General features: G+C 43.5%; 1 long non-coding RNA gene across 2 annotated transcripts in view; it reads right to left on the bottom strand.

The window, feature by feature from the left end:
- The window catches only part of LOC134165872 (uncharacterized), a 233,459-nt gene that overhangs the window by 128,732 nt on the left and 81,520 nt on the right, over window positions 1-23,207 (bottom strand). The window contains exon 5 of one of the 2 annotated variants that reach the window (XR_009965669.1): window positions 14,060-14,175. The exons of the other annotated variant lie outside the window; for it this stretch is intronic. This is a non-coding gene — a long non-coding RNA (uncharacterized LOC134165872). Of the gene's footprint in view, window positions 1-14,059; window positions 14,176-23,207 lie in introns of those variants that run through there. 2 annotated transcript variants of the gene reach the window in all.

The raw sequence follows: 23,207 nt of genomic DNA, 5'->3' as shown, positions 1-23,207 counted from the left end.
TTTTGGTGGCATGCATCTATTTCAGGAGAAAAATAAACACACATCACTGGGATTGGGTTGGGAGAAAATATTTGCTGACATGTGAGAGGCACAGCAAAATATCTTGTCCTTGTGGAAAATGCCAGCAGGTGTTGTCTAAGGATGGGTTTTTTCCTATTTAAATGCCAGTCTTTCCACAGACACAGTCCTGGCAGCATCCTTTTACATATTTTGTTGAACAGTTGACAAATTAGCTGCATAAACTTGCACGAATTCCATTCCCCAGCTATTCATGAGCAAGCAACAGTTTATTCAAATGCCTGGAACCAAAGAGGATAAAAGCTTTGCTTTTCATTTTATTTTCCTTTTTAAAAGGTGAGATCTAAATCTCATTGAAGTCTATGGAGAGATGCAGAGGTTTTAGGATCATTATGAAAATTTGATCTGACACATGTTATAGAATTTCACTCAGCTGCCCCTACAGTACGCCCTCGAATTTATGCTCGACTGAAGACCAGCCCCATTATTTTGCTGGGCTTTGAGAAACAAGCATTTATGCCTCAATTCTAGAAAGCATTTAAACACATGCTTAAGTCCCTCCCTAGTCAATAAAAGCACTTAAACACATACTTTGTTCCTGCTGAAGTCAACTGGATATTGACGCAGCAAGTAGCTGGCTGAGCAGAACAGCCTGCTAACACGAGCCTCAATGAACAGCATTACTGTACTTCAGAGCTCAGAATTGGGGATGCAGGTTTACATTTTTTCAGCAATCAAACAATGGGTTTTCCATCCATGGAAAATTCATGGACATCCAAGGATATTCATGGACATCCATGGACATTCAAGGATATTAGGATTTGGTCTTGCCTGAAAACGAGGTTACAAATATAAACATATATATTTATATATGTATATTTTTTAGGAATAAATGAATAAATATATACCTGTATTTGTATATACATTTTTAACAAGGTGCTAATGTCCTCCAGTATTTCATGTTGCTCCTAACAATGTGCCATAGCCAGGCCAGAGCAAGTCTTTTCAATGCTTCTGTTCAGCTTCTGTTGGGAGACTTTTAAATGCAATGCAGCTCATGTCAGTACCAAAGTGACCGCTCCCCCCATCCCTTCCCACCACAGACAAACAGAACTGCTATGGCAAAATGCACCCAAGCTCCAGCAACATCTGCTTCCATAACACTAAACTGTTCTGGTGGAAAACAACCCCCCTGGTACCCTCTATGTCAAACTGTGGTTGTCTCCCTATCAAGCAGACCACCCTAAAGCACAGCTCCAACTTTTTGTCCCACCGCTCCTGTGGATGCTCCCCAGGCCCCAGAGCTGCCTCCCACCGCACGGAGCCGGCTCCTCTGCACCTCAGTGAGCTGCAGGATGTGCTGGCTGCCTCTGCCTTTCCTCATCCCCATTTAGAAATTTATTCTAACCTCAGTGAAGTGGTTAGGGGCACTTAAGAGACAGTTATGGCTCATTAGAGGCTGCACTGGGTTAGTGGGAGCAAGGAAGATGCTGAGCTGTTGTGGCCAGGTTTAATGGCATTTTGCTCCCCCTGATGGTACCCAGATTCAAGGGGGCAGCAAGACCCCTAGGAAGGAGTCTAAGAAAGAGCAGCGAGGATTTTTAACCCTGGTGGGTCCACAGCAATTATAACATCTCCCCTTTGAAGCCCAGAAGCAATAATCCAAACCCCCAGTACTGCTCCCCTGCCCCTGTGATGATGGGGGAATGGGTTCTGTGCACCACCTCCTGTCTACAGTAATCAGGGCTTGCTCTGCCCATGCTACAATTATAGCTTGCCTGAACATATGGTTACAAGGATCTTTCGGCGTGTAAAATGCATGAATATGCATCATAACTAGATGTTACCGCTTAAGTTACATAATCCTGCACAAACGCACGTTTAAGAAGGACCTGACATCCTCTGGTTTTTAAGGGGCTTTAGCTGCGATTAATTCTCTGAGCTTATTAATCACAACATGTGTTAGTGTTTGATAAATTGCCCAAAAGTTGCATTAGCTAATAAGTATAAGAACAAAACGAAATAGTTTCATCTGTTTTTATAATAAGACAAAGAGCATCATGGGAGCATACACGGTGGTCATGAATAAAAGAGAAACATTCATTTATGATAATTGGTTTCAGCTCCCCGTTTGGCTGGTTCTTGTGACCTAAATGTATCCAGTTGTTTCCTTTCTTTCCCGTTGGTTTTTGGGTCACTCCTAATGGTTTAATTCAACAAAAAATGTCTACCATTTCCTGTAACCTCTGTCTTTTTTCATTCCTCTTTCCAAAATGTTTTTTTCTGTGCAGCATCTAGAGAAATCTCCCTCTCTCTCTCTTGCTCTGTTTCCTTCCAAGTGAACAAAGTCAATATTGTTGACAGAGAAAAGGTTTAACTCCAGGCAAAAGGGGAAAAAAAAAAAGCAATAGTCATTTATTTGTCTCCACTTTTGAGTTCACAAGGGTTTTTTGTTTGATCCTGGCGGTCAAGACTTTGACACGGAACATGCCCCCTCTGACCATGAACAATTTATGGAGGGAGAAAGAGACAAAAATCCTCATTCATGTTTAAGAAAGCAAAGGAAATGGCAGTAGATTAATATTTGTGCATTTGTAGCAAAATTTCTGATAGGTCTGTAACACATTCAACCACCCTGGTTGAGAAACACAAGAGGCGAAACTCAGCCCTGGAGAGTTGAGTTTTGTTACTCTTGGACACCTTTCAAAACATCAGCCCTCATTCTGCTTTTCTTAGGGCAGCTTTTTCTTCCAGCAGAGAGTAAAAAACACTGCATGGCATTTGCAAGAAGGAGGCGCACGCTGGCGGGTTTACCTTGAAGCACAAGCCGGGAGCCCTTGCCATGGTCCTTCTATTTGTGCTCACGCCTGATGCTCCCTGAGCATGCAAAGTGGTTTTTACATCTCCCATTTGTTCTGCTCAAAATGACAAGTAATGCATTTTCTAGCACAAGGTCCTGAGTTCAGGCTGGTGGGAGGTGCGGTGCAGCATAATGCTGGGATGCCAGAAGGCTGTTAGCACTCAGCAGAGATACCCTAACATGTGCCATCAGGAGTTCCTGTTCCCAGTTATAGTCACCACATTAAAACGATTGGGGCTGAAATTCTCCCTTGCCAGGTGTCTGCCTCCAGCAGCATTTTCTAGGAAATTACAAGGAGGGTGGAGGGGGGGAAGGCCTGGCAGTTTTCCAACCCAAGATTAGAGAAAAGTGCTTAGTCGATGTAAAAACAAATTCTAACAATTATTTTCTTGGAGACACTCTCACGCCTCCATCCTCTGGAAAGGGGACTGGAAATTTGGTGTCACCCTGGGAACAGGGATGTGCCTTTTGCATCCAAATCTGGCAAAGTGAAAAGCCTTTGAAAGCATCCCACTGAAGATTTATTAGCCTCTGGGAAAAAAACCTCTACAGATTCTGCCTGCCTTGATCTTACTCCATTTTGGGGCTTCTGGGGCTTACTTAGGACTTTTCTTGCTACGATTCCCTTCTTGGCTGCTGGACATGGTTGTGAGTCTGGGCACAAGAAAAGAGATCCAGAAAACCATCCTTGCCACCTCAGCCCATGAGGTCCCCCCATAGTCGCTTACTGCCCAAATGAAGCAGAACTGTAAAGCAGGAGAAATGGGGCAAGGAACAAGGAGAAGCCGTGAGCAAGCATCTAGGGGAGAGACTGAGATTGGGGAAACCCTTGCTATGACATCAGGGAGTTGGGAGCAGGCAGAAAAATGAGGCAGGGCAATCTGGCAATGATATATAACAAAAGCACAGATAAAGCATATGCACAAGGAAGTCGATGAAGGCAACAGATATGGCCTTAATTCTCACATTTCAAGGCTTCAGTTTCTCATGCAAAACAGTTTGTATCTGTTATCATTTCTGGAGAATCCAGACCTCTCCAACAGACCAAGATATCAGACAGCAAAACATCTCACTGCTACATCAACCACCTACTGAAACAGCTGACAGGCTAAAAAGACACAGCAGGAAGATGTAGTGAGAGGGCAGAGATAAACTAGAAAATGCCATAATTTTCAGTATGCCAATGGTATTTATGAGGTGTAGCAAACTGCAGTGGTAAATCAAAGTTTGCTCTCAAAACTTTCACACCAATGTCATCCAGAGACTCTCTGGCTAGAAATCAGTTCCCCAAAATATCATTGTGTGATTGTAACAATACGATATCAAGGAAATTTTTGGCCCTTAAGAACCACTGTTCCTTGAAACCTTGAGCAGCAGGAATTCTAGGTTTCTGGTTTTGGGATGTATTTGACACAACCATGGGCTTGGTCTCCCATATCTCCTTCAGCATGACCCAGCACAGACACATCCTCAGGGAATCCAGCTGCAAGCACAATGTACCTCCCCTGTGAGTACAGCAAAGCTCATGACTGCAGCAAAATAGCATGACGAACAGCCAGAAAACCCCTTTCATTTCAGAAAATTAAAACCCACTGTCTAGACAAGAGATCAGGAATTATCTTAAATTCATAGGAGTGATAATTGACCAAGGAGAGAGGAAACTAAAAATTAGAAGGGCTTTATTGACATAAAGGACCATACCAAGAAGAGGAAACTACGATTTCACTGTCACGGTGCTGCTAAAGGCTCATAGTAGCAGGTTTTGTTCCTAGCTTTGCACTTTTCTACCATGGCAAATCCCTGTGTTTTTTCATATACAGTCCTAGTGTCAAAGCTTTCAAAGGAGGCAGGCTTGTTACTGCATGAGACACCTGCTTTGCGTCTATTTGCACTAGTCATTACTTAAAACATGATTTAAGGGAACTGCACATCCTCTTAAAATACAAGAGGCATTAAAATGCTATTGTATACTCTCAACAGCTTCAGAAAACCATTTCTCTCTACCCTTATCAAACCAGGAGAGATGGTGAAACCAACTTCTATAGCACAACCACACAAAACCAACTACACCATGGACTTTCTAACAGAATAGACTGAGTAGCTATGTGGGGAAAAAAACTAGCACATTAATGAATAATCAAATTCTCTATGGGCAAACTTTAACACAAAAAAATCTCTGCATGATATTAGAGCTTTCCAGTAATTCCCAAAGCAATATACCATAATCACCTTACATACCTAGTTTCACTTCTAAAGGATTTTTTGGCACAAGTCTACATGAATCTGAGCCTCTCTACTCTCCCATCACTTGTAATGATGTTGGAACAACGCTGTGAGACATGGATCTTCTCTCTTTTGCCTCCTCTCCTCACCCTCCCCCAAAATCATAGCTCAAAGATGCTGGGGCATGGTTTGTCACAAAGCCAGCTGAAACACCAAGCAGGCAGCTCAACCAGCTTCTCATTTGCATCTTCTGGCAAATAATATTTCAAAAACTCTAAAAATCCTGCTTTTGTAGAAAAAAAAAACCCACAGTATCAGGAGCAGGGTACAGAAAGTAGCAAGATTCACAATAGTCACTAAATATATTCAGCAAAGTCAATATTCAGTAACAAAACCTTTTGGCAGGATAAATGCACCTCTAGTTTATCCTGGAGGCAGCAGGTTAATTAATACTGGTTGCCTGTGCTCAAAGTCTGGAAATCTTGCAAGGTGCTCTTTGGTTCCAGATCTGTCTGACAGAGGTATCTACAGCTACTCCAGAAATAGGAAGCCATACAGTTAGCAATACATTCTGGTTCAGTTATCGCAGTAACACTTCGAGGTGATCTGCAATTCTATGCAGAAGCAGGCGTGACAGCCAGTTTTGCATTACACAGCATCTCTGTTGCTCCCTGTTTTAGATGAGCGTTCTTACTCTCAAGGAAGACTTTTACACATCTCCCAGCTGCACAGGGGTCCCGCAGAGCTGCTGGTGTGTGGGTTTAGCTGTGAGAAGTAACTGGCTCTAAATCTTATCAAATTATTTCAGTTCCATGAATTAAGCAGCTTCCTTATATCCCCAAATATCCCCAATTAACCATGCAGCTCTACAAGTACAGGATTTCCATCTTCCAAGATGCTGCTACAAGCCTCTCCACCCATACTGAATTGACCATGAAACAAAACCACTTGCTCCTTCCTGGGCTACAAAGAATTAGACTACTGTAAATAAGATGTGGGCTGGATCACTCTACGCACAGGGCTCTGCACAGTAACTCACAGCTTCAGCTTGTTTTACAAACACTAACAGAGAGCGTGACAACAGCTGTGCCATTTTTCCATGTCATTCTACCCAGCCACGTGCTTTTGCAATGGTTCCGTTTCATTATACCCTGCATATGTTTTCTCCTGTTTTCCTAGCTGTTACACCAAATTAAAGGTAGTTCTAATCTAAAAAGAAAACAAAACAACAAAAACCAACAAAACCACCTCAAACCAACAGAGCAAGTGACCCTTGCGTTAAAGTATGAGCACTTTCTACCATATTCCTTTTATTTTCCTCATTTTATGACCTTTTCCCCATTTAACGTCCTTTTCCCTCTGCCACCCAGCTCACTGAAGGTTGTGTTAGCATGTGCAGCATGTCAGTGTATTTCCAATGTGTTGGGATTTATGCACAGCTTTGCATGTGAGAACAGGAATCGCTCACCTTGCAAGCTATGCAGATGACATGCTTCTCATTACAACAAGCTGAGAGATGACCTGACCCATTCCCAGCCACAGCCTGCTCCAGGCACGTTTCCTTCCTTATACCAGGGGCTGAAGCTTCATTCAAAAGTACCAAATGGCAGCTTGGGGTGGTTTACCTGATGCCTTTGAGCACCAGGCTGTGGCTGTCACCACCCTGTGAAGAGGCAGTGGAGAAAAGCTCTGCCAAAAGGCGGAATGACAGGGTTTATAGAGCCTTTAACAGCAAAGTAAATATCTCCCAGTGTCACACGCAACCACAGCAAGGTCTGCTCCAGCAGGACAAGGGAGAAAGGGGTGTCACTGAAAAGCGCCCTTGCAAAGGTGTCGCTTTGGCAAGACAAGGTCCTGCAGTGGGTTGGGTCGCTGTCCTGCTATCGCAGCCCCTCACAGACAGTCATTCATAGAAAGTAACAAAAAAACCCATACAGAACTTAAAGAAAACCTCATCCTCCCTTCAAGGTGCATGGTGGGTTTGCATCGCAGCACAGAGCTACAGTGTGGGCAGTGCACAGCTTACTTATGCTGGCAAACAGCATAAGAGGGGAACTGGGAAGTTTCACAGGGCCGGTTTCCAGGTCAGGCACTGAGGAGCCTGCAAAGTGCCCCAAGGCGATGCCAGTGAACATCAGCACCTCTTCGTGCTCCCTCCTGTCACCCCCTGCCATGCAGGTGCTGGAAGCAGGAATTCCTGCGTGGGATCAGGGGTTCTCACTGCACATTCAGCACATTTCAGGAGGGGTTGTCCCCCAGCACTCCGAGCCAGCTGCAGCACTGGCTCAACCCAGAAACAGGGTGAGAATGGAAAGTGGTGGCCCAGCATCTTCACAAGCTTTGTTTTAAGGGTCTGCAGTTTTTAGTTTTCAGTCCAGCCAGGCAAGCAGCAATGCCAAAAGATGGCTGTGCAAACTCCCCTTGCCTTCTGTATGGAGGAATTGGGATTAGCACAGCACAGGCTACCAAACTGCCCCAGAGTCCTTCAGCTGAAGGATGAGAGAAGAGGTGACACGCCAGAAGTGGTGACTTTGCCATCCTACCAGCCTCAACTCAGACCATAGTCTAATGATAAAGCAAAAGCCTCTGCCAAAAATACAGGCAGGACATTCTTGCCAGAATATATGTTAAAGAAAGACACACAATTATTTTTTAGAGTTGCTGGCACAGTGCTCACAGGAAACCTTTCCCTTTAAACACTAAAATTAAACAAACACATGAAACGCAGGGAGAAATGTAATTACTTTATAGCTTGACTTTGGTCTATTGCCTCGGGTATCCAGTTCCCTTTCTTACTGATGTGGAAACTCAAATTCCCCCCTAACAGTGTCATTAATTCCTTAGCCTGTGGAGCCCAGCTTTCCTGCTGCATTTTGCATCAGGAAATCCCAGCTGCCCGCACCTTGCTCCGAAATCAGCTCTGCAGGTGACAGCAGAGCTCCTGCCCTGCTCCCGGCACAGCGAGGGGGCAGGAGGGCTCCCCTCTTCCCCCAAGAAGGGGGGATTAAAACAATTGCATTGACAAAAACAACAATGAAAGACCCAGGCAAAGATCTAGCTCCTCTGACGTCTAGCCCTACCAAAACTCCCCTCGCCTGCCAAAGAAAATGACAAGGGGTGTCTATTTCTGCTTGCCTTCTTCCTAAGAAAAACACCTTCCCTTCTCCATCTTCATCCCCCCCGCAGCTCTTCCCCCTGCACACAGCTGGAGCTGGCTAAGATTGGTGTTCAATGAACACCCGGTCCTCAAACACACCCGAGATGCTGTCCAAAGGAGGCTGACAAGAGACTCCCACCGATGTGGGTACCCCACACGCACCACCAGCCCTAGGATCTAAAGCAGTTTTAGTGCCCTGTAAAGAAAGAGACTAGGTTTGGAAGAGCACAGGGAGCCCCACGGGAGGAGAAGCATCATCTCGCCTGGCTTACCTTCTCATTCTGGATGCTGATGAAATACAGCCCAATCAGGCAGCCACCCCAGCTCCTTCCCCATGTCCAGGCAGCTGCTCCCAAATAGGCTTTCTTGGGCACCATGCAAAACATCTCAGCTCTTCTCAAACAGATGAGGCGGTCCTGGAACCAGACCGGTAGAGCCTGCCCTTTGCAAGCTGTCATGTAATTTCAGAGGAATCAAGATGGACTCTCTGAGTATATGCACCCCTTGTGACACACACACACATGCAGAATGCGCCTGGCATCTGAAGCAGCCGATGCTGGATTTATCCCTTCCCTTTTTGCCAGTGACTGACATAAGTGCCGGGAACTCTTGGTGGAAAACTGCTTATGAGCTTTGGGCCTGATCCAAACCCCAGTGAAGACAAAAGAAAGACTTGCGATTGCCTCGGAGCTGGCTTTGGATCAGTCCCATTATCTCTGCTCAGAGAACAGCATACAAACAAAGCAGGCAAAGGCTGGGACATGGTAAGCCTATGCCCAGAGGCCCATCTCATCTGAGGAACGGAGCAGCATTGAGGCACATCTGAACCTTCCTTAAAACATCCACCCAGAGCCCTCCTGGAAGGAGGTGAGACTTGGGAGCTGCAATGATCAAATCCCTCAGCCCTCACTCCTGGGTGGAGATGCCGGGTCTGGACCTGATACCCAGATTTCTCTGTTCAGGGCTGTTATCAGCCATATAAAACCTTCAGAGCCCGACCTACATCCAGCCTTACATTGTGTAAATCATCCACACTGCAGGCTGAGTCTCCTTTTATCCATAAAACACCATCAGTTTGGACACTGTAGCACCTTTTACATATTCCAAGAGAGACCGAAAGAGTTACACTTGAAGCCTCCCTCCCACCTAAAGTCCACAAAACCATTTGTTTTGTCAACAACTAAGAAGCAATTTGCATTCTTCCTAAGAGGCAGCCTGCAGAACTGAGACATGGTTTGACATGGTTTTATCCCACTTCCCTGGCAGCGTTACCTTTCTCATTTACTAAAAAAAGCATTGTTAAGTCATACTTTTCTATGTTAAGGCATTTGTTGTAACTACACAAGGCTTTTTCTTCCCACAGGGAGAATAAATGATAACTGTGAATTACACCAAACTTACCTAAGCAAAGTGCAAAGCAGTTCTCTGTCCTGGGATTACAAACTTGCACACTCCTGATCCTTTCTTTGTAGAGTTTAGGTTGCATAACTTTTGTATCATTAAACCTGCTTCCACTGGAGATAAGGGGCTTTCTTAAACCAATACGCTTCTACTCATGACAACCCTCAGTGTGGATGCAGTTACACTACAACCCTTCTTGGGAAACTGCTAAAAAGCTCCCTTGCACCCCAAGTTTAACACACACATCTGAATTCTCACATGTTAACAGACTATCCTGTGTCAGCTGAATTACAATAAACAGCAACATGTGTGTCCTTCAAATGAGATGAGCATGAGCCAAAGTGACTTATTCTCAGCTCTTTTTACTGAGGTTGAAGCTGTGGTCTGGCTTGGGTCCAAGACGGACCCTGCACACCTTTACCTGGGCTCAGTGGTGAATGAGGTGTAATGATGCTCTGACCTGCTTTGGGCCTCACCCCAATCAGTGCTAGCCTAAGAAAGGCTTAAACTATGCTCAGATACCCCAAAGGGGGCAATTCAGCGAAGCTGAGCAGCACCTACAGGTTTCAAAGCTTGTTGGCATTTCTATGATGCCAGATTCTGAAAGTCACAGCTAGCATCGAGGGTCGGGTAGAGCCAAGCTTGAAACACACTACACTAAGTTTCTTTTCAATCGTAGCTTGAATGTAGCCTTGCAAAAGCATAAGTCTCTAGGATTTTCCACCCCTGATCCAAAGTAGCAGAGAAGAGAAAGTGAGGATTTAAAGGGAAATAAGTTAAACCTCATAGCATGCAAAATGAATTCTCTAACCAGAAGGGTTTCGCCACATCCTCAGTATGGTGTCACGGCTTGAAAACATGCCTTGTTTTCTAAGCTCATTTATTTCCTAGGAAAACTCAGCAACTAAAGTATGTCTTAAAGAAATCCCTAGAAAGGCATCTGCAAACAGTTGCACTGAAACTTCAATTGCTGCTGAACATAATTCATGGCAGAGCAAAACCCTGGAATCTCTGCGAGCATGGGGTACAAATAGCTCAAGGAGGTGTTTGGTACGAAGGAAATGGTGAAGCTTCTTCCATTTCCCATGAATATCATATGCACAGCTCCAGCCATATGTTGTGTTGAATCTGCCACATTCTTCGGTGGTGGGCACAGATGTGGACAGATCTGACAGATCAGGGTCTTAGGGTCACACAGGAGTAAATTGGGGGCAGATGATTTGAGAGTCACAGCTTATTTTTAGAAAAAGAAGGGGGGGGGGGAAGATTGCTCAGAATCATTTCTACCATGTGTCTGAACAAGAAAAGCATTTATCTCACTAAAAACAAAGAAGAGTTTCTCTCAAATAAGGAGTTTGTTTTAAGAGGCTCACAAAGATTTTCCTATGCGTTCTACAGATCACAGGTGCTGCAGAAAAGCCTATAACTTTGCCATGTATTTCCATGCTTCATTAACAGATCCTATTTTCAGACGGTCTCCAGCAAGGCTCCATCTTTGCAAGCACAGAAGCGACTCCTTTGACAAATAAGCAAAGTTTCTTCCTGATTGCCTGACTTATGCTGTTCACTGGTTGTTCCTCTGATTAGTGCTATTTTGCTTACATGTGCACTGTGGGTGATAAAAGATATCGAGGAAATGGAAAACCCTTTTCCAAGAATATAATCATTACTAGAAGACGGAACAGAAAACAAGGAAAAAGACAACCAATGCTAATTTAAACCCACCAAAATACAATGAAAACGCAGCAGATACGCTCCTGCTCATTCATTATTTATGCTCATAAGGGCATACTACACACACACTCCCTCTGCCTCCTGCTGTACAAAGCTTACAGCAGAGAGGGAGGATGGAGTGTCGCATTACTTCATTAGTCCCACAAACTACACCGCTGAATATTTACTCGTACACTGTGCAGCTATGCAAAACTAATACAAACAGAATTCAAACCCAAAGAGGACAAGGAGAGCTTCACAGCACTGCCTGCCACAGCACAGGGACCTCCCTTTCTAAGGCTGCTTTGAGAAGGAAAAGAAAAGAAAGTCCAGGATCAATGGGGATGATCTCGAGAACAAGATGCTGATGGTAGGACCATCCCAGCTGGCCTGGTTGCCTGAGTCTTAGCATTATGGCCATGCCCAGTCACTTGCAGTGGATTTCATTAGGGACTGTAGTGATAGGACAAGGGTAACGGGTTAAAACTTAAACAGGGGAGGTTTAGATTGGATATAAGGAGGAAATTCTTTCCTGTTAGGGTGGTGAGGCACTGGAATGGGTTGCCCAGGGAGGTTGTGAATGCTCCATCCCTGGTAGTGTTCAAGGCCAGGTTGGATGAATCCTTGGGTGAGATGGTTTAGTGTGAGGTGTCCCTGCCCATGGCAGGGGGGTTGGAACTTGATGATCTTAAGGTCCTTTCCAACCCTAACTATTCTATGATTCTATGATTTTTCCAGGCCATCAGCTCAAGTTACTGATAGCAGCCTGGCACACTTTTATATGTATGAAGTAGAAGCTTTCCCTGGAACATGTCATGGGTACAAGCATCCCAACGCAGGCCCCAGACTTGCTCAGAGAACAATGTCACCCCTTTGCTCCCCAAGCTAAGTGCTCTCCTGGGCTCAGGCTGGAACGGGGTGAAGCTGCTCTGAAAGTGTAGCTGGAGCTTTTCCATTTCCTCTTATGAGTCACTGAGGGGTTGTAGATGTGATCAGTCATATATTATTTTTCCTATGTTTTTCCTGTCTGTTTGGCTAAGAGTAAAAGGCCTAGGGTGATAAAGACTAAACTCTACTGATGTCTCTGCACCTCAAGGTTTCTTGCAGGCTGCTTTTGGGTCTTCAGAGGGGTCACATCAACTGGCAGAAGGATACAGATGGGATTTAGGCTGTGTAATGCTTGGCCAAAAGTATATGAAGTGTATCTTAGTGATTAACTTGTTGAAATAGGGCTAAGAAACCCCAGCTTGTTAGGTGAATATGGACATTCCAGCCCAGCAATCCAAGCTCTGGGCAGAGATCATGTAATTTAAATCCTTTTGCCAACTGTTTGATATCCACAGTGCTAAGAATGGTGGCAGGCAGGTGGAGAGGGTGGTAGTTTGCTGTTCCCCATGTTTTGAAGTCTCCTTGAGCTCATTGGAGTTCTGTTTTGCTCAAGTGCCTAGCACCAAGCATGGCATTCGAGCTAGGACTGCTGGGAGAGCCAGACAGAAGATGGGATGCTACTGGATCTGCAGTCCCTTCAAACTCACTTTTCTGTGGGATTTGTTTTCATCTTGGATTATTATTCAGCTGGGTCAGGTCCCTAACGCGAATAAGCACAGAAGTTTCCATATATAAGGGAAGGGACTGGAGCAGGCACTCAGCATGAGGAAAAGGTAAGACCACCACTTCTAAAGGAAATATGAGATTATGCCAGATTAACCCATCTGCTTAGCTTGAATTTGCCCCTCTAACTTGGTGATGCAGAGCAATTGCCATTAGGAAACAGACACGCAGGGGCTGGACATTCTCCTCTGGGAGAGATATTTACCCCACGGTAAATTGGACATGGTAAACCCGTGGAGACTGGCACTTGTGGGCCAGAATTGTACCATAAACTAACATCATGACATGCAGTGATGGGCAAAGTGCAAAGACATGCCAGGCTGCTGTAGCTCTGGGAACAGACCTAGCAAGCTGGGAGTCCATGCATTCCTACCATCCCTTGCAGAGCCAAACTGCTTCCCAGGAATCAGAAGTTCAACACGAGCTAAGATTTGGGAGGAAGGTTGTTCTTTGTTGATGGTTTTACTTCTTGTCCACTGGCTGCAATCATTTCCATTTTAACAGTTGTTCTGCAACACAAATAAGCAGAGCTCCTCTAGAAACCCTTATATCAATGATACTTTTCCTTCACTTGAAAACCAGACTACTAGCCTCAAAATGCATCCCCAGCTGGCAGAATAGCGGTAACATTTTACACACCCTCACATCCCTCATATCCATGTGTCTGGACACTTCAGAACATGTCTCATCTATCCCTTTGAGTACAGACAAGCAGCACATGATGGATATTTGTTTTCAGGGTCCTCCTAGACTGGAGACTCCAGCTACACAAGCCACAGCTTCACTTGTCTTCCCAACAGAAAGCTTTTCTCCCCAGTAATCACCCAAGCTTCTCATTCTCTCTATTGTACAGTCAAGATGCAGAGAGCAAGTTTTCCCGTGAGATAACAAGCCCCTTATATGCCATTTTCTCCATTTTCCTTTCCGTACAGTAAAAGAGGAATAAAGAAGCAGAAGGGAAAAGGAAGGAGAGAAATGTAAACCATGACAAGAGAGAAACACAGGTCACATATATGGGTAATACCCAACTGCCTTCCCACAACAAATGACACCCTCCAAAGGTGGAACTGGCACAGTTAAGAGATGAAGGTGGAAGAAGGGATAGTTCAGCTCTCAACTCTGCCATAAGCTCCCTTGCAGGTCTTGAAAATCAGCATCCATACACCAGAATGTCTCAGTTTGGGTCAATCTGCTGTTTAAAAGAAAAAAAGAACACCTTCACAGGATTGTTCAAAGCTTAACTGAACATTTGCAAAGCTCTAGGAGAAATGAGCTGGAGGACACTTTCAGAGGAACAAAGCATGATCATCATAAAGTGTAATCTTGATGGTTTTTACGGGCAAGCATCAGCTTCCAGCAGTAATCTTTAAAGCAACATCCATTATCCATAAAATCAGCTTTCAGCTAACGGTCTGTAACAAGTCACAATTGGCTAAATTCCACTTGTTTTCTTCCTTTTTTTCCGTAAGAGCACTTGGGAGTCCTGCAACAGCTGCCAGAGGGGAACAACGGAGCCCAGCTGGTTGATGGCATGGAGTGGCAGGGAGAAATGAGGAGCATGCAGCCACTGCACATCAGGCAAACCTCCAACCTGTGCAAAACGAATGACTCAAGATGCCTCCACAGGGCAGAGATCTCACCCACCCACATCTCACCTTGCCTGCAGGGCTCATCTAGGGCCAGACACACTGCATCATGGCTCCAGATGGAGACGAGGGTCTCTCAGACACCTCCTTACAAGGAAATCTGGGCAGCAAAAGGCCAACCTCTACCATAACCCATGGCTGTTTGCTTCCCTGGGAAACTAATTTGTTGGTGTGTAGAGACAATCATGCTTTTTTGGTATCAATGGATTTGCAACATCATTTCACAGCCAGCAATAGGTGGCTCAAAGAACACAGTCCATGATGGGAATGCAGCAACTTCCCTGTCACAAGCACATGGGTTTGGGTCTCAGCTGAAGACTCTTTCTTGGTGAAACATATGGATAAAATGAGAAAAGGGAGGGATTGTGCCTAAATAGAAAGAAAATTGCTCCTTGTTTTCAGATTCTTGTCATTTTATGCCATACTGCCAAAAATGTTATGTTCCTAGAAACCAGCCCTTCTAAGGTGTTGGTTGCCAAAAGAAATGGAAGCAAAGGGTGGTTTTTCAGCTTTATAAAACCAAAAGCCTCATGGGAAAATAAAATGAAAATTTTCCTTGCAAACTCTTTTCTCCTGTTATTTACTTTGCAGGAAAATAACTTTCTACTGGGAAAGTGATAAAAATGAAAAACAATCACTGCGCTGTCACTCACCCAACCCTTTCACAGATTTTCTGGAAATGCAGCAGAAATAAAACTCTCACTCATACCACAAAGGCTCTTTCCAATTTTCTATGACTTTATGGCACTGTAGCAGGGCTGACTTTGTTTTTAAACAAGCAGCAGCTAAACCCTGGGTTTGAAGCCATCTGATAGATGATCTCAGGAAACAACACCACTTTTGTAGAGTGCTCTTTTGCTTCCTCTCTCCGAGTTGGATTTAGTGGTTTATTTATGATATGAAGGAGGAAGTACTTTCACTTACTCTAATGACAAGAATGAAGGTAACTTGGTTTCTCCCCAGCTTTCCCAAGGATTACTTGGATAGAGTGAAGAAGTCTGGTCCCATAGCCTCAGGCTCTCTGCAGTAATGTCAGGGTGAAGACACCCATCCAGCTGCCTCGGGGAAATCTATACTCAGTGTTCAAGGTAGATCTGAAGGTCAAAAATTAGAAGCATTTTCCAGACTGTATCCCATTTCCAGCTGCAGCATCCCTAGGCCCTACTCTCCAAACTCACTGCCTCGTGGAAAGCTTCTGAGCCCCATGGACATGATCTGGGGTCCTGCTGCCTGTTTCACCCAAGACCAAGAAAAGGAATATGAAAGAGCTGATGGTCTTGGTGCAAGAAACGACTAAGCAGGTTTCTGGCTGGTAAAAGAGATGCACAAGAGGGAATATGATCTGGGTGTACAAAATCCTGGGCTTGGACAAGCAGTTGTTCGTGACCTCTTCTAGCACTGGAATTGCATTTGTAGAGTGGGAGCATCAAACGAAACCAACCTGTGGCAGGTTCAAAGCAAGCACAAGGGAATAGGTTGGGTGGTTCAAATGCAACCTGAACTTCAGCTGTGAGACTGTCACAGGATTTATAATTAACAGATAATGCAGGTTAAAGGGAGAACTGCACAAGTTCAAGAAAGAATAAAAGGAAAGCACCCAAACGCTGAGGGTTGTTAAAGATTAAACCTCCTCTAGTTCAGGAGGTCCGTGGAGAGTACTTAGAAGATGGAGAGTATTCGGAAACATCATACATGCTTGCCCTGCTCCCCTTTCCTCTTATGTTCATACCCATTTGTAGCCTCAGTTAGCAACAAAATGCTGGATGAGATGGACCCTCATGGTGGCTACTTCTATGCTGTGAGATCAAAGTCCTGAAATGCTTCATGGAAGCATGCCCAGGCCTCAGCTGCCTTCACACCTGAGATCCTGCCACCACCTCCAAAGAAGCTGCCTTACTGCAAACAAAGGGCAGTGGGAGCTACTGTGTTGATGACATACAGCTGCCATGACCTGCTTCTCTGGCAAACATGGACCTGCAGAGAAACAGATACTGATTTCTTGACTAACAGCTTCACAAACAAGCCACTTGAAGTGAACCAAACCAAATATTGAGCTTTCCCCATAGTAAAAGCAGCTCCTTTTTGTGGCAGCAAGAAAACAGCCCTGGATGCGAAGATGACACCCAACCCATAGGAGTGCACGCTGTTAAAAACCTCTCTCCACAGGCATACACATCCCTCCCTCTCCAGGGTCCTTTAAGGTCCTGGACTTCATTATGAAACCATACAGGACCACACTAATGACCATCAGTAATAAGGTTTTCATGGCCTTTGTGTATATGGGTTGGATGGAGAAACAGATGAGATTAAAGCTTTGACCTGTTTCCAGTTTAAGGTTTCCTACTGCTATTACGAACCAGGATCAGCAGTCCTGGTATACAGGAGACCAGCACAATCCTCCAGAAGCATCTCAGATACCATTTTTAGTTACGCAGGATTATTCTATGGATATTCAGCTCCAGGTCCCAGTGCTTTCCTCAAGATCCCATTCTCTAAGCCCAGCAAAAGTTTTCTTAACATCCTAAATTCAACGTTGATCTCAATATCTCACACCTGGGAGAAGAGCAGCAGCTCCTACCTATGACACTGCCTTCAACAGGGCTCAGCCACGGAAGGTGCATAAAATGGTATTAGCAACAACTTGGTGGAAAGGAGCCATGTTGGTGTCATTTAACACAATGAAAAGCATAATTGGTTACAGCTGACAAACAGAATTGCATTAAACAGAACATTGGATGCTGGGCCATGGTTTACATCAAATTGTCAATCTCAATATGGCAGTCCCCTAAAAAAAGCCACTTTTTCTGTAAACCCTCAGGAAACATAGCAAATCATGGCAACATGTTTATAGTCCTCAAATGCCACACAAGGAACCTGATACGTATCTTTTATGGTGAGATATACTGGAGGGTGTTTCAGCACGTCCATACTCATTTTGCAAATACATTGCACGGTTTTATTAAGCCTTTCAGAATCTCTCCAAGATCGACTTTTAGATGAAGCCGTGGAGTGGACAATCCTCAAGGCCAGACTCACTCAATAAAAGTGAGATTACTCGCCTTATCTCCATGTTGCTTTCTGTCTTCAAGTCTGGCAATTAAGGCTGGAAACAGCAGCGACAACATGCAGATCTTTACAGCCTGCCCCTGAACTTCGCCGTTCACTGCTGTTATATAAACTGATGACTGCTTGGACTTTGGCACTAACTTGACACCAGCAACTGCAGTAAAAGGAGGATATTATTTATGTCCAAACCAAAGTTTGTTTCTGTGCTTAATGCAGCTGGAATTCAAGTTATTCCAAGATGGTTTGGCATTCCTACACCTATTTACACACCAGGTCCTCTGAGGGCAGGTTTGCATGGGAGCTGGCACAGCCAAACCCTGGTGCTAACTGCACCCTCCACCTACTTGCAAGCCCCTAAGATGAAAGGCCAGTGGAAGAGACACCTGTGTGGGGTTAAATGGAAAAGGCACCTTCAACACAATCTAAAGCATTTTTTGTTTGGGAAGATACACCAGGTCTTGCTGTACTTACACCCTCTCATGTTAGGAAGTTACATGAAATATGATGTCCTGGGAGGTTTGCACTTTAAATTCTCCAGTGTCCAATGCTCAGGCTGAGCTTAAGCTGAAGATCTCCCATGGGAGGCTAAAAGTCTCTTTCCTTCAGATTTTCATGAATCCAGTAAGCAATCTTTTTCAGGCCTTCAGCTGTGTGTCAGTTTTTCCAACAAATCTAACAGGTCAGTGGAAATAAGGATAAACAGAGACTGCATACTTGCATAAGGAAAACAAACTAAAAATTCCTACAGTTTAATTTTCAACTTAAGACCAGAATTACTTACAGCAGGAAGAAACATTTTAAAAACTCAAACAAGCTGTTTAAAATGATGATCCCAATTACCTACTCTGTAGATGACCTACTACGATACCAGCATATCTTCAAGGTTTCAAGATAAGGAACTGCAACAAAAGGTAGATCTTTACAGCAGGATGGCAGCACCCTGATTTCATTCGAAGTCCTGGTTTACTACCATGAGCCTTCAATCAGTCTTGTGGAAAATAGCTTTGAGCTAGCTTCATTAAAGAACAAGCAAGAAGAAGAGTCAACAAAACTGCTCTCTAAGTTTTAAATACCAGGAGGGGAGGAAGCTTTATTGCTTTATGCTACTACATTACACAGATACAACAACAACTGTCAACAATAACATTATCTGTATTACAGCAGAGATCCCAACTGAGATTAAGGTCTCATTGTGCTGGACGCTTGTAAAAACCAAGAAATATACTGAAAGAAGCCACCCCCTAAAGAAGCTCAAGACTAAATAGGCAAGAGGGAAAGAAGAGAGGGAAATGAAATGACCCCTGCTTTTACAGATGGGAAACAGGAATGCAAAGGATAAGTGACTTGCCAGAGGCTGCAATCAGAAGCCTGTGGCAGACCTATAACAGAGCCCGGATTTTCCAAATCCAACTCCAATACTATCCAAACCCAGTAGCAAACTTGCCTTTAAGTCATCCCTAATAACATTACAGTTGGATCTCCCTCATTATCTAACTGAAGAAATCAGAAGTGGATACACGTTTCTTTTTTTCAAGAGCACTCTTATTTATTTGCTCAGAACTGTAAACTCTTCATAAAATGGGTCCTTTGTGTCTAATTTCCTTAGCTTATCCTACAGGCTGCATTTTTAGGTGTCATGCCAAACACAAACTTGCTCCAGCAACTGCCTACCCCCCTTCTTCCTAATGCTCCTTTACATGCTTAAGGCTAACAATCCTGTTCCCCTCCTACTCCCTCCACAACATCTGCAGGAGGCAAGGGAACATTTAATGCAACTAACATGCTCTCATCATGCTGCTGTGAATGGCAAGCTCCCGAACAAATGTCCTAGTCCTATTACACAACACGTTGGGTGAACGCTTAAACTTAGGTGGTTAACGAGAGTCAACATGATAATTTGGTGTTAGTCTGAATTACCACGGTTGGATTACCCGTTTTTCAGCTTCTTCTGTTCTAATGTCTCTTAGTGGCCTTGGTTCCTAAAAGACCTAATCTGTGCATTCCAATTTGCCCGCTCGTGTAAATACTGCTAGTATAAATAGAGTAATTATTGTCAAGCCATCTGAAAATTATCAACGCGCTTCGCTGCTTAGTAAGCAGGGTGAAGCCCATAACAAGATAGTAATTTGCACCTTTTTCTTCTTAATTTGAGGAAAAATTCACTTTCTTCGGTGCATAAGTGAAGCATGGAACATATTATTTAATCCTAATGCAAATCACACCAGCAGGAAATGTCGTAAAGAAAGAAAGTAATCTTCTGAAGGAAAAATAAATTATCGACCACGTTAAGAAGGAAAGAAACATTCTCGAATAATTTCTTTCTTTGTTGGTATTGGCTGGCAGCATAATCCTTCCAAGTAAATTGTAATTTCCAAATTAGATTATACATTATGTCATATTAGTTTTATATTAGAAAAACAAACTGACTGAAAGGAAAAATGCCAAAGTCGACTTGCCTGGTAATGTAAAATTTTTGTGTTTTTACTGTGAAATGCTTAATGTTGCTTTCTAGATTTTATTTTTTTTTTTTAACAAGTTTTACAGCAAACATAAAACCTAAATGAAGGCAAAATATTTACTTTACTTGACCAAGTCCTGTTTGAAACACAAATAGGAAAAGAAAGACTGAGCATTTTCAGGACACCACATAAACATAGCAACAGCTATCTCTGTATATAAATACAGATACCAGCATAGAAATTTTCATGAGTTATGCACCAATCAAGACTATAAGAATCTATTGCACTCTGAAATAACTTGCATAGAGAGAACTTCAAACCTGCACAGGTCAAGTGATCTAAAGGTCTGGAAATACCAGAATGGAGAATGTCTGTGTGAGTTTTGCACAGCTTTCTGGCTGTCTGTCTTATGCAAAAGTCTTTAAATGCACCACTCTCTTATCTGTATCTTTTAATACAACCCATGCTTTGATCACTGAGCAGGATGGATGGTGTTCACTGGATACAGTATTACTGAGCATGTCTTTATAAATAGAGTTGATGCTTGACCCAAGCCTCCTTTACAATGTACTTCCCAAACCCTGCATTCAAGAGAGACTGCAAGCCTGCTTTTCACATGCTCAGCTTGCATTTTAGAAAACCTTAAAAATACCACTAAGTGGAGATAATGCTTTAGCTTCAATGTATGTCAAATGAGGTGCAGAAGCATGGGGTGACCTAGGAACAAGGCTATATGGCATCAATGAAGAAAACAAGGTAGGTACAGGACCACTGCTGTCCTGGTTTTGGCTGGGATAGAGTTAATTTTCTTCCTAGCAGCTGGTACTGTGCTGTGTTTTGGATTTAGTATGAGAATAATGTTGGTAGCACACTGATGTTTTAGCTGTTGCTAAGTAGTGCTTACCCTAAGTCAAAGACTTTTCAGTTTCCCATGCTCTGCCAGTGAGGAGTGGCACAAGAAGCCAGGAGGGAACACAGCCAGAACAGCTGACCTGAACTAGCTAGAAGGATATTCCATACTACAGAAAATCATGTTCAGTATAGAAGCTTGGGGGAGTTTACTGGGAGTCACCAATGGCTGCTGGGGAACAGGCTGGGCATCCATCAGCAGGTAGCGAGCAGTTGTGTATCACTTGTCTTTCTCAGGTTTTATTCCTCTCTCTCTCATGTTCCTTTTAATTTCTATTATTGTTACTATATTTTGCTTTATTTCAATTATTAAACTGTTCTTATCTCAACCTACAGGTTTTACCTTTTTCCTACTCTCCTCCCCATTCCATAGTGGGGAGCTTGCAGCTGGCTGGTATTTAGTTGCTGGTTGGGGTTAAACCACAACAGCAGGGAAGAGGAGACTGAGGATGTCTTAGCACACATGAATTGCTAAGAACAACAAGTTGTATGATATTTGGAAGACAACCATCCAGGTTAAACATGGGAATACTGTAATTTCTCCACCACCTTCTAAGCTGTCCCAAGAGCAAAAGTACATTACTATCACTACCATTTCTCAGTAAGTTTAGACAGCTAAAAACAAATTGTAAAAGCCATCAATAAATCCTGAGTGCTTCAGGAGCCAAAAGCCCACCAGTCTGTTTCTTCCAGTAGCTGGCTGGAAATGCTCAGGAAAATGGACCTTCTAAACTGACTCCCCTTTCGGTTCCTTGCCTGTGCTTCTTTCCCCTTTCCATACTAGGATGGCTGCTTCCCTTTTCACTTCCTTTCTTGATATCTCTGTGGAGATATCAACAGCCAGGGGAGACCCTCGTGCTCTCAGTCCCTAAGCCCTCAAGTAGGGTAACCACAGAAAAGGTCCAGCTTGGACATTGGGTGGGGAAGATGTTCATACTCCCTTTTGGTGACTGATTTTCATAAATGGAAGCACACAGGGAAAAAAAGCGTTCCCCATTTATCAAATTTTTATTGAGCTCAGTACAATTGGATTATTTTTATTTTTATTTTTTTACTTTTCAGTGGCTTTTTCTTGAACAAATCCCCATGGACTCTTGCAGACACAGCAGAATCATTCCCACCTTCTCAACAAGAATGGAACAGTTTGGAGTGTTCCCTAGGGTGCAGTAATGTCCCTTAGAGCATCACTTTCCCTTCTCTCTCTAAATGATTATCAGTTGGGTATGATTTTCTTGGGGAACAATTCTAATTGGTATGGAAAATTTCAGGCTGAAAAGAATAAGTTTAGGAAAATTGCAAGCAATCAAAGCAAGGCTCTGACTGGGGAGATTTCTGGCCAACTCTTTCATGGGCATAAGCTCCTGAGTAAGTTTCAGCATGTGCTTTCTTGCATGCATGCACATTAATGCTTTGCTGAAAGTTGTTACTACTAGCTACAAAGTTCTGGAATTAAGTGAAAGAAAAAGAAAATACACTTTTTCTCCTCCCCCTGCTCCATGCACCCTTTTTGGTAAAGAGAATCCTCTTTTCTTCTATGGTGTTTTCAAGTTGATGGGTACAAAATGCTTTGGTGTTAAAGAAACTCTAGAAAACATGAAAAGCATCTTTATACATACAAAGGGAAAATAACCTGTAATGGAGGAGAAGGTATAAAAAAGGGAAAGAAATCTGTGCATCCCAGTCCAGCAGCCTGACAGCACCTATGGACCCTAACAGCAATTACTTTGAAATCACGTATATTCAGCATCCTAAGGATATCTTTGCCACTCACTAGACTTCTTCCAAATGACAAGACCACTGAAAACTGACCTAACCCTCCTTGTGCCCAAAAGAATGTCTGGACAAGAAACCAGCTTGGATGTTAAAGAAAAAAAAAAAGAAAAAAGAGAAATTTGGCCTCTGAAGACCATTATGAACACATGTATTAAATGAGCCAAAACAGAGGTTTAAATACAAGATCCCACTTCATCTCAGCTACAGTCTCCCTACTCCCATAATACAAAGCTATAAAGTACAACAAGGTGGGTTTAACTCTAATATATTTTTATATCATCACAGCTACAACAACATTACTGTTATAAAACAGACAGATACAGACATGTCTATTTCACTTCCTGCAAAGGTTACACTCACAAGCTTTTTAA

This window comes from Pezoporus occidentalis, unplaced genomic scaffold (genome assembly GCF_034315485.1).
Source record: "Pezoporus occidentalis ecotype Australia unplaced genomic scaffold, CSIRO_AGI_Poc_V1 ctg25, whole genome shotgun sequence".
Classification (NCBI taxonomy): domain Eukaryota; kingdom Metazoa; phylum Chordata; class Aves; order Psittaciformes; family Psittacidae; genus Pezoporus; species Pezoporus occidentalis.
The sequence above is the reverse complement of the archived record's forward strand: the minus strand, read 5'-3'. Positions and strand labels throughout refer to the sequence as shown.